This window comes from Notechis scutatus, chromosome 1, assembly GCF_049901735.1.
Source record: "Notechis scutatus isolate UNSWTSFEM ecotype Mainland chromosome 1, rNotScu1.2, whole genome shotgun sequence".
Taxonomy (NCBI): domain Eukaryota; kingdom Metazoa; phylum Chordata; class Lepidosauria; order Squamata; family Elapidae; genus Notechis; species Notechis scutatus.
In genome coordinates, this window is record NC_142009.1 from 248,620,934 (window position 1) to 248,631,930 (window position 10,997).

The 10,997-nt window shown below is 39.2% G+C and overlaps 1 protein-coding gene across 6 annotated transcripts in view; it reads right to left on the reverse strand.

Moving 5' to 3' along the window:
• The window catches only part of PPFIBP2 (PPFIB scaffold protein 2), a 161,640-nt gene extending 152,606 nt beyond the window's left edge, over nt 1–9,034 (reverse strand). For 4 of the 6 annotated variants that reach the window (XM_087951025.1, XM_087951015.1, XM_026664806.2 and 1 more), the window contains exon 1: nt 8,660–9,016. The gene's annotated coding sequence lies outside the window, so the exon portion shown is untranslated. Of the gene's footprint in view, nt 1–8,659 lie in introns of all 6 variants that reach the window. The other 2 variants (XM_087951024.1, XM_087951014.1) reach the window with 2 other exon arrangements.
• Between the last annotated feature and the right edge of the window lie 1,963 nt (nt 9,035–10,997).

Sequence of the window (10,997 nt, forward strand, 5' to 3'; positions counted from 1 at the left end):
GTTCACAAATCATTCAAGTTTTGCTTCATTCCAAAGTTTGATTGACACTTTAATTCCCTTGGACTCAAACTTGCATTTTGGGGTGTTTGAAATATCAGAATGGCCAGCACTGTGGAAAAGACACATCTTTTGGAATAGTGTTCATACCTTTTGAAGTACTTTGAGTAGCCTCAACCCATACCTTGCATCTGACCTGAAGATTTGTGCCAAAGCCCCTTTGGACTTGATTTTTTGGGGGGTGGGTGAGTGGGATGACAATCTTCAGTGGTATGTTTTTTTTTTCTTTTAGGAAAAGTAATGTTCAAAACAAGTGTGTTAAGATTTAAAGAATAATAACAATAACAGGATTTAGGTACCTGGTCAAATTGGCTTCTTGTATTTTTAGCCTCGAGTACAGAAAAACAAACATTAGTAAAAAAAAAAAAATGTTACTATATATAATGAAACCTTACCAACTTTGCCCTGTCTATGAATAATGCATTCAATTTAGACATTGATATAGCACCCCCAAAAAAAAAAAAATCCCATATATGCCCAAGAAAGAATAAAAGAGGGAATTAACTTTGGAAAGATCACAGATTTATAACGGTACATATAAGCCTCATTTGAAAAAAATGGGAAAATAAAGAAAGTGCCTAATAAAAATTGAGCATATTAGGAGGAAAAATAGAATGGTTGTCTGATAGACCCTGTTTGTATAAGTAAGAAGTAATTTCATTAACGCACCATAAGCAGGGGTGGGATTCTACCACTTCGCACCTATTCGCTAGAACAGGTTGTTAACATTCTAAGCAGTTCAGTTGTTAGAAGAAATTATTGGCCTAATCCTGTAAGGAAGGCAGGAAGGAAACATTCTGGTGTTGCTTACAGAAACTGCTTCTTCGTTGGGGTCCGGTTTGCTAGCCTTCGGCGGCAGCAGGGATTTACGACCGCGCGATCCCTGCTGCGTTCGCCGCCAAGGTTCCCCCGATCCATTTGGATCTGGGGGATATAGCTGCCCCGTAGAGGCAGCTGAAGACAGGGGGATCCGGCAAGGGGTTTGGGGGTGCCGCAAACCCCCTCCCCAGCCGGCTAAACTCCCTTTTCCCGAGGCGGAGGAACGGCGGTCAGTAATGGCCGCCACAAAGAAAGCTGCAGCCGGGTAAGCAAGTGCAGGAGGGAGAAAGCTGGAGAAAGTGAAAGGTGCTTTTAACCGGGACAAGACTGGAGAAAGTGATTTGGAACCTTGAAAGCTGTTAAGGATATATTGTTCCTTGTGAGAGCCACAAGCTGCGAATACCCTAAAGGGGAAAGTTTTTTTTTCTTTGTTCTACTCTCCTTCCTAAAGTGACAGCGGGGGGGGGGGGAATCTTTTTGGCTGTGAGTGGGAAGGGAGAGTGAAAAAAAAATCAGAGCAAAATTTGAAAATAAGGAGAAGATTGCCTAGAATTGCAAAGAGTTTAAAAACTTCCAAAAATATATTTGAAAAGGATTTGTGATTACTTTAACCTCAGAAAGAAAAAGTGAAGAAGAAGAAGGTATTTAAAAGAAACAGTCTGTTTGGATTGTTTGGTGATTTTGGAACCTTTGGAAATTATTTCTGATTAAATCATCTGGGTGGTTGTTTGGAAAAACTTTTTCTCTACACAATGGCATCACCTGTGGATGGATTGGAACTTATATATCAAAAATATGAAAGAGAAAAACAAGGAGGGGAAGATGGACTTGGCACTATTTTTCAATACTTAGAAATGGCAGTTTATATTTATGCGAAGCAGAATGAGGATGATGGGGACAAAGAAGAAGAAGAAGCCATCTTTGATGAAAAAAGGACTTTGATTGGAGACGGGAAAAAGCAAGAGAAAAAGGAAAAGAGGTCTTTAAGATCTGAAAAAACAGCCCAAAAAGAGAAGAATAAGGTGAAAAAGGGACATTATGTTAAGAAACAACAGAAAGGGGGAAAGCAGAATAAAAGGGAGGTGGAGAGACAAGGGGTTAAAGAGGACAAGGAGAAGAAGAAGCAACGGAGAAAGGAAGGGATGAGAAGCTCTAATGGTAGGAAGCAGGATATTAAGAAGCAAAAGTTTTTCAGAGATAATGGATAGATCTTATTGTTAATGGGATTCTAGAAAGGTACATAAGATTGCATTTTTATATCTGTATTTAGAAGTAATTATAGAAAATTAGAAATACTATGTAGCTTAAAATGTGATAAAATATCTAACATAAATAAGTGAAATTTTTGTTAAGAAAAAGAGAGTACTGTAATGAAATATGATTCAAGATTGTGATGTAGGGGGTAATAATCGTGGAAAGCATAAGTGTTCCCACAAAGGCATAATATTCAATTGAAATGGATAAAATATTTAAGATATAAATGATTGTTAAAATTAATGATTAGAACATGGTATATTAGCAAAAAAATTGTGAAATGAGATTTGAAGTAGAAGAAGGAGGAACATTTCAATGAAATATTGAGCTATAATATGTGATGTGGGGGGATAATTATGGAAAATAGGGCTCTCATAAAAGTATGTGATTTAATTGAAAAGTAATGAGTTAAACATCTAAGATATGAATGAATATCAATATTAATGAATAGATTTGTATTATTTTTGATAATATAGTATAATTTTAGAATGTACCAGACAGAATCCCAATGTATGTTATGTATTTTATATTAGCTACTATAAATATAAGGGAAAAAGATAAAGGCATCATCTCCATATAGTGTACAGGAGAAGTATTTCTTCTTTTTTTTTAAAGAAGAAAAATAAATGATTGGCTGGAATAGAACAGACAAAGAATAATAAATATTAGGATATGAATTGAGAGGAGGAAAAAAAATTGAGAAAATTTAAAGGAGAGGAGAAGTTATATAGAAAATTGAAAATGTTAATAAGATATGAAATGGTATGTAAAATGAATATGAAACTGAACTTGTGTCTGTACCAAGAGTTTTAACCCGGGACTAAGCAACTTTCAGAAAAGAGATTTTTTATGCTTTTATGTTTTGTGTTTATGTGTATTTATGTATTGTTTGTCTTGAAAATAAAACTTGTTTTTTTTAAAAAAAGAAACTGCCTCTTCGTTAACCCTTATTACATTCTTGGCAGGACTAGACTTCCTGTCTCAGGAACTTCTCTGGAGTTTTTCCCCCCTCCTTTGCTGGTAATTTGCTTGTGTGGAGTGACCATTCAAAGTTACAATGGCACTGAAAAAAATGACTATGACCATTTTTCACACTTATGACTGTTGTAGCATCCCCACAGTCATGAGAGGCCAGGCGAGGAGATGCATGCCTCGATGTGAGTGATATTGAGTTGGCCACGCCCAGCCAATAACATGACCACTAAGCCACGCCCACCAATTAAGCCACGCCCACAGAACCAGTTGTTAAAAAATCTGAATCCCACCCGACCCTAAGGAGTCAGATGATATATTCTACATTCATGAATGATACAACCATCAAATTAGTTATCTGACCTAAAGCCAAGAAAAGCCAAGAACTTTAAGTAACTTCTAATAAGTTCTCACTTTGAATAAGCAACTAGTTTATCATAACAGCTGTATGTCTCTTTATGGAAATATGTGTATGGTCAGAGTTCAGTGACCATATCTAGATGCAATACCGCTGGTTGCATCTGCACAGTTCAGAATAAGTGAAGAAACAGAAAGGCCACTCATTTCATTATTCTATTGGCCTTTATTACAGTTTGCTAAAATCACCAAATAACTCTTCTATATAGTGTATCATAACAGCTCTATTAGAATCATTACTATTGCTAGAAAGCCACAATTCTATTTGAAAATGAATCTCAAACATTGAGATAGTCTAAAGTAAACATGGATTGAGTAAGAGAATAATTAAAATAGAAAACACATGTTAGAAATACATCCGTTTTATGAGTTTTGAAAAATGTTTCCCAAAAATGAGATTCTCAAAAATAAAATTATCCTGCAGAAGCCAGACTTCCCTGTCAAATTTAATTCATGGCCCTGAACCTCTTAGCCTTTGCCTGAAAAACAAGTCACACTTTAGGCATAATTATCAGAATCAGTTTTAAATATATTATGTGCAACAGAAAAGTTGCTTGTTGTCCAATATTATGTAGGGCAGCTAAACCCTAAAAAGTTTTTAAAACACAATTAGTCTACAATGATTAAAAAAAACTCCCCCTCCCCCCTTTCTGTTTGGATTCTTAGAGACAGCCTAGAGAAGATCCTACAGTTTTCTTGGTGAGGTTTTTCAGAAGTGATTTTCCATTGCCTCCTTCCTAGGGCTGAGAGAATGTGACTGGCTCATGGTCACCCAGCTGGCTTTGTGCCCAAGGTGAGACTAGAACTCACTTTTCTAGTTTCTAACCTGATAACTTAACCACAACACTGAACTGGCTCTCAAATATATTCCATTTACTCTTGGGAACCATGTCATCTTTAATCGGTGACTGCTCCACTAAATTCAGGCAGAATTACTTGTAAGGAAAACATCCACAAGTCTGGTGTATTTTTTCAATTTATAGATAGCTCCAGAAAATACAAAAGAAGCAAGCTCCAGTTGAATTAAATCTGTTTCACAATTTTGCTTTATGACTCCCAACAGTGGTGGGATTCAATTTTTTTTACTGCCGGTTCTGTGGGTGTGGCTTGATGGGCGTCGCTTGGTGGATGTGGCAGGGGAAGGATAACGTAAAATCTCCATTCCCACCCAACTCCAGGAGAAGGATACTGCAAAATGTCCATTCCCTTCCTATTCGTGGGGGAAGGTTACTGCAAAATCCCATTCCCTCCCCACCCCATTAACCTGCTTTCTGCTCCATTATTCAGTGCAGGGCAACAAAAGAAGACCCAGCCGATCAGCTGGGACTCGGGAAGCAGAGAACAGGTGGGGGCGGGACCAGTCAGAAGTGGTATTTGCTAGTTCTCTGAACTACTCAAAATTTCCGCTACTAGTTCTCCAGAACTGGTCAGAACCTGCTGAATACCACCTCTGACTCCCAAGCAAAGGAGAGATATTGTTGAATTCTGGGTCTGGAAGTGTACTTGGACATCTTCTAATCTAACCCTCTACCCAATGCAAGAATCCTCCTGAAATCCTGAATGGCAATCCAATCTTTTCTTGAAAACTCCCAGTGATGGAGTATCTACAACTTCAAGGAGGCTGGTTACTCTGCTCTTAATAGATCTCACAATCAGGAAATTCCTCATTTCAAATCTGGATATCTATCACTGTAAAAGCTTCCAACTACAGGTTCTTCTCCTACCCTCATGTAATCTGGATAATAAATCCACATCTTTTTCCCTTTGGCATCACTTCTTGTATTGAAAGACAGATATCATATCTCCCCTTAGTCTTCTTTTCCTTAGGCTAAACATGCCAAGTTCCTTTCAATATCCTAGAAGATTTGTCAAAGATTCAAGAGCTCAGATAGACAGCATTTAGCTGATGAATCCATTCCAATCAAGCAGAGACTAATTCAGTTTATAGCTCCTAAATTGATGAACTTTAAAGTACTGTTTCTGGTGGTGTGGCCATTCTTAATGATTTAACATAGTCTATAGTTGTACATTCTATAGCAGTTTTAATAAAGATTCACTAATCAGATTCAGCCATGATTTAACCATGTCAAAACTAAACCAAAGGGGGAAAAAAACCCCTCCAAACAGACACGTTTTACAAATCACAACATGTGGATTCACATAATATTGTAAACCAAAAAGAAATAACACATTTTAGTTGGTGTGTGATGTGATTTTAATGTTTAATGCTTTAATGTCTTTATGCTTGTAAGCCTCCCAGAGTCATTGTAAATGAGATGGATGGCAAATTAAATAAATAAATAAATAAATAAATAAATAAATAAATATCAGATAAAAAGACTCCAAAGAAATCCCATTACTAGCATACAATGCAATTTACATGTATAAACGAAGAAAGTTGGATTGAGTAAAATAGGGCTTACTCTCAAGTCAGATGCTGAAGAATTGAAACTTTTAAGCAACATTTCACTGGGGTTAAACTGTAGACTGAAGTCCTGACTAATTTTAATGATTATTCCTTAGTTCCAGCTATTTATTTGGAAGCAAAATTCAATCATTTTAGCAATCATTTGCTGCATAATTTAAAAATATTTATCTCAATGAACAGAAAGAAGGAGCTTATTCTGAAAAAGTGTTATTAAAACCACAGAATTAGATTGCACTACCACCAGCAGCAAAACATTTGTGCACATTAAATAAACGTGTATGAGAAAAGAAGCAAAGTCACATGAACGATTCACGCATTTAAATGAATTGACACAGCTTAAATGTGTGCATTATTTCTGCTTCTTCTAGTTCCTTGATCATATTAAATGCTCCAGTCATGGAAGGCATATAAAAACCAGCATAGCTTTGATCATATAGCTGGGGCCACCATCTTAATTTTTTTACCATATCCTGAAGACGCCCCTGGGGTATATATGCATATGTAACTTGTAAGCAAGCCAAATTTATTGGTACCCTCAGCAGAATGAAACAGAAAAGAGCACAACCATTTCACCTTCTTCTTCCTTATCTGTTCGGTGAAAGAATACAAATATATAAAGAATGCTCAAGAATGACTCTGAACCTGCCTAGAATGTCCCTCCATTCCCTACTACTATCACCAAACACTTAAAAAAAATGTTTGGCTTTCCAAGGGCAAGGATTTGGCAGTGCTCAATTGCAAAAAAATAAAACAACCTGACCTGAATAGAACCTACGTTTTGTATCCAAGACATTGCTGCACAGTAAACACTTTTTTTTGGGTACATGTAATGGTTGCTCTGTGGTCACACATTAATGAATAAAGTACACTATCAACTGCATTCCTAATGTGATCCACTGCTACACTCCAGTACCCAGTGTTATCATTATGAGAAAGAAATGGATGATTTTGTAAGCTTGTGCATGCTTTGATCATTTGCATTTTATACCGTGAGCTCAGGTCCCATGCAAAATATTACATAGGAGGAAAAAAGTAACATGGGCAAAGCTGTTTCAGTTTACTTTTTTTTAAAGAAGGTTGCAGAACTAAAGTGAACACCTGACCTTTATCCCCAAACACTGACAACTGTCATCGAAAGATAGCAAAGAACACCAGCCGAAAACAAGCTATATTGCCTTTAAAAAAAAAACGATCATGTTATTTAGCTTTTTTTTTAACCAATATACAATTTCTGTGTGAAAATAGCTGTGTTTGTACATATTACAAGTAATCCTCAACTTACAACAGTTCATTTAGTGATCATTTGAAGTTACAATAGTACTGAAAGTGTCTTATGACCATATTTCACCTTTATGACTTTTGCAGCATCCCCTTGGTCACGTGATTTAAACCAGTTGGATGCTTGACAACTGGTTCATATTTATGATGGTCGCAATGTCCCGGGGTGGTGTTCATGTGATCACCTTTTGCAACCTTCTGACAAGCAAAGTCAATGGGGAAGCCAGATTCACTTAACAACCGGGTTACTAACTTAAGGACTACAGTGATTCACTTCACAAATCTGGCAAGAAAAATCATAAAACGGGGCAAAACCCACTTAACAAATTTCTCGCTTAGCAATGTAATTTCTTGGCTCAATAGTGGTCATAAGTTGAGGACGGCCTGTACCTTGCTAAACCCGACTTAACTGAACCATATTTTGAATTAACAAAGTGACTGGGGTCAGGCAAGACACTGACCCACAAACTACTACTTATTTATTTCACTGTTATTATTTATTCAGTTTATTATTTTAACTTTATGTTGAATCAATCCAGGCCATATGAAAGCCCAGAAAGAGTTATGGTATTACTATACAGGACTCTTCTAGCTCAAGTGTCTTAGGGTTACTGCCCTCGGCTGCAACAACAAAAAACACATAATCAGTGAAGTCCTTAGTGTCATGGGAAGATGCTGGACAGCACAATGGTATTACATCCAATGACCACATCAATAAATAATAATAAAGATTGATGTCTCTCATTTCAGCCACTAAGCTGCGATAACCACCAAGATATGTGGAGAAGGCCTACCCACACACACACACACACACACACAAATCAACTAAGGATCAGACACCTACTTGGCATTTTTTTCCCAATCAGTACGCCCAGAATTTGCAATCCCATTTCTTCAGCAGAGAAAAATCTCTCCAAAAGCAGTTGGATTTCCACTCTACTCCTTTAGCATGCCTTGAAGTCCGGAAAAAAAAAAGTTATTCAAAACACTCACCATCCTTAAAAGGTGAAAAGGAGTTTCCAACAGCTTTTGCTTCTAATTAAATACCGCCAACACCACAACTCCGGAATATTTTTTCGAAATTCCCAAATTTTTATTTTCCAGTTTGCAAAACAGCAGGCTGGGGAAAAACAAACGAACAAAAAACAAACAGGGGACGGGATGCTCGCATAAGAGTTACCTTCGGCGGCCCAAACTTTCAACGGGGTGGGGGGCAGAATGAGAACCGGCTTCCATTCACCGCAAACGGCGGGGCGCCAAGGAACTACTTCGGGACGACTGTGTAGAAAAAAAGTAGCAAAACAGACTTGCCGGCCAGCGCATGGGGGGCGAAACGCTCGCCAGGGCAAGAGGAGTTGGTTGCCGCCGGGTCAAGAAAGGGCTGCCGCGCTCCTTCCAGCCTTTTGCAACGGCGACAGGTACGGGGCGACTCACCTGGCTCCTCCGGCGTCTTTTCCAGGCGGAAGAACTTGGCTTTGCCCTGCGCAAAGGTCGGGTGGTCCGGCGGTCACTTTTTGCCTCCCTCTCTCCTCGAGCGCCCCTTCCACTCCTGCCTATCTCCGTCTCTCCCGGAGTCCCCAAGCCGCTTAAGCCGCGGCGGCCATTGGCTCTGGAGACAGGACCGGCGGGCAGCTATTGTTCCCACGTGATTCCAAGCCGAGTCGGGAGGGGGTGAAGCGGGACCCAAACGACGCGGCTTCTAACGCCGGCGCGGGAAAGGTTCGGGCCCGGTTTGGCTTGGTGGACGGAGGATCCGGGACGCTTATTGCTGGGGAAGGAAAACTATTGATCTTGCGGTCCCTGGGGGGGGGGGGAGGGCGGGGAGGGGACTGTCGGATGTCCCACAAGTAGTTTGTTTCTCCCTCCCCTCCCCTCCAGTAAGCGCCCGTCGTTTATGAACCACCTGAATGAAGTTGATGCGAAAACACGGGTGTTGTTTTCGGTCATTAGAACCTTCATAGACGCGGAAAAATCATCCCTTTTAGGAGCGCGTCTCTGCTGAGAAGCGCCTGCTGGTGGAAAAAGTCTGCGCCGTTTAGAATAGCACTAGTAATAGCACTGAGACTTATATACCGCTTTATGGTGCTTTACAGCCCTCAAGCGGTTTACAGAGTTAGCATATTGCCCCCAACAATCTGGGTCCTCATTTTACCTACCTCGGAAGGATGGAAGGCTGAGTCAACTTTGAGCCTGGTGGGATTCGATCTGGCTGTCAGCAGAAGTAGTTTGCAGTACTGCACTCTAACCACTGTGCACTGAGGCTCATTTAAGTCACATTTCCATCTGTCTGGAGATTCTCAGTCGTCCCAAAGGTGCTTTTGCTTTTTTTTTTTTCCCAACAGCCTACTGGACTTTCTAGTTTTTCTTTGAAGACATTTCACTTCTCATCCAAGAAGCTTCTTCGGTTCTGACTGGTCTAGTCCTGCTTTAGCCATGGAAGACTACTGGATGACTTCAGGCCAGTCACTCACAGGGTTGTTGCTGTGGAGAAAATGGGAGGGGAGCAGTACAGGTACTCCTCCACTTTAAAAAGTTTGCTTAGTGACCATTCAAAGTTACAATGGCACTGCAAGAAGTGACTTATGACCGTTTTTCACACTTACGTCCATTGCAGCAGCCCCATAGCCACATCATTTAGATACTTGACAACCGATTCACATTTGTGACGGTTGCAGTGTCTTGTCACGTGATTACCTTTTGCAGCCTTCTGACAAGCAAAAGTCAATGAGGAAACTATCTGACCTAAATTCACTTAACACCTGTGGCAAGGTTCAGGCGGTTAGGTACATTTTGGATTAATTCTACTGAGTTCATTATGTTTTGTTTCCAACTAAACACACAGTTGCAAAATTGTAAAGCACAGTTGTTTGAAAATGTATTTATGTGTGACGTATGCTAAATGGGATGCAACACGATGCAAGCAATGTCTGACCAACATTAAAGGTTATTGTTGGGGGATAATTCAGCAACATATGGAATGCCCCATCCTAAAAAAATGCTCTATTCACTTCAGTTTTTCTCTCACTTTACTGTAGTGAAAAACAAACACAACAGTTTTCAGACTACTGTGAAGATCTTACATTTGGTACAGGTAATCCTTAACCTATGACCATTTGTTTAGTGACTGTTCAAAGTTACAGTAGCACTGAAAAAATTGACTTACAACCAGTCTTTATCCAATTATGAAACCATGATTGCCATTTGCAGACTTCTGACAAGCAGTCAATGGGAGAAGCTGAATTTGCCATGGCAAAAAAAGTCACAACTCACTTAATGACCATATTACTTAAGGAAAGATGTTCTGCTTCCAATTGTGGTCGTAAGTCAAGAACAGCCTGCAATGTTAGGTGGAGCCAATGGGAATTGTAGCCTGTCATCTGTAGACATTATGAGGTTGTAAAATGGGGCAAAGCTCACTTAACAAACTTCTCACTTAGCAACATACATTTTGGGCTAAATTTTGGGTTGTAAGTTGAGGACTACCTATAAAGTATGTTTTCTGCCTTGAATTATTTATAAAAAATAATAAAGGCAAGATTTTAAAAAAATCTGAAAAAAGAATCCTTATTAAGCTTACTTGCTATTCCCTACCTCATAATGTACCCCAAAATGTACCTAACCACCTGAACCATGATTATTCAGAAATCACCTGACTGATTTCCGTGAAATTATTCTTTTTCCTAAGTAGTTTGGCTGCAAGTAGTTTCAGCCTTAAAAGTGCAGAAATTCTCAGGAAAACTGGATGAAAATTATGGGCAGGAATTCAAATGGC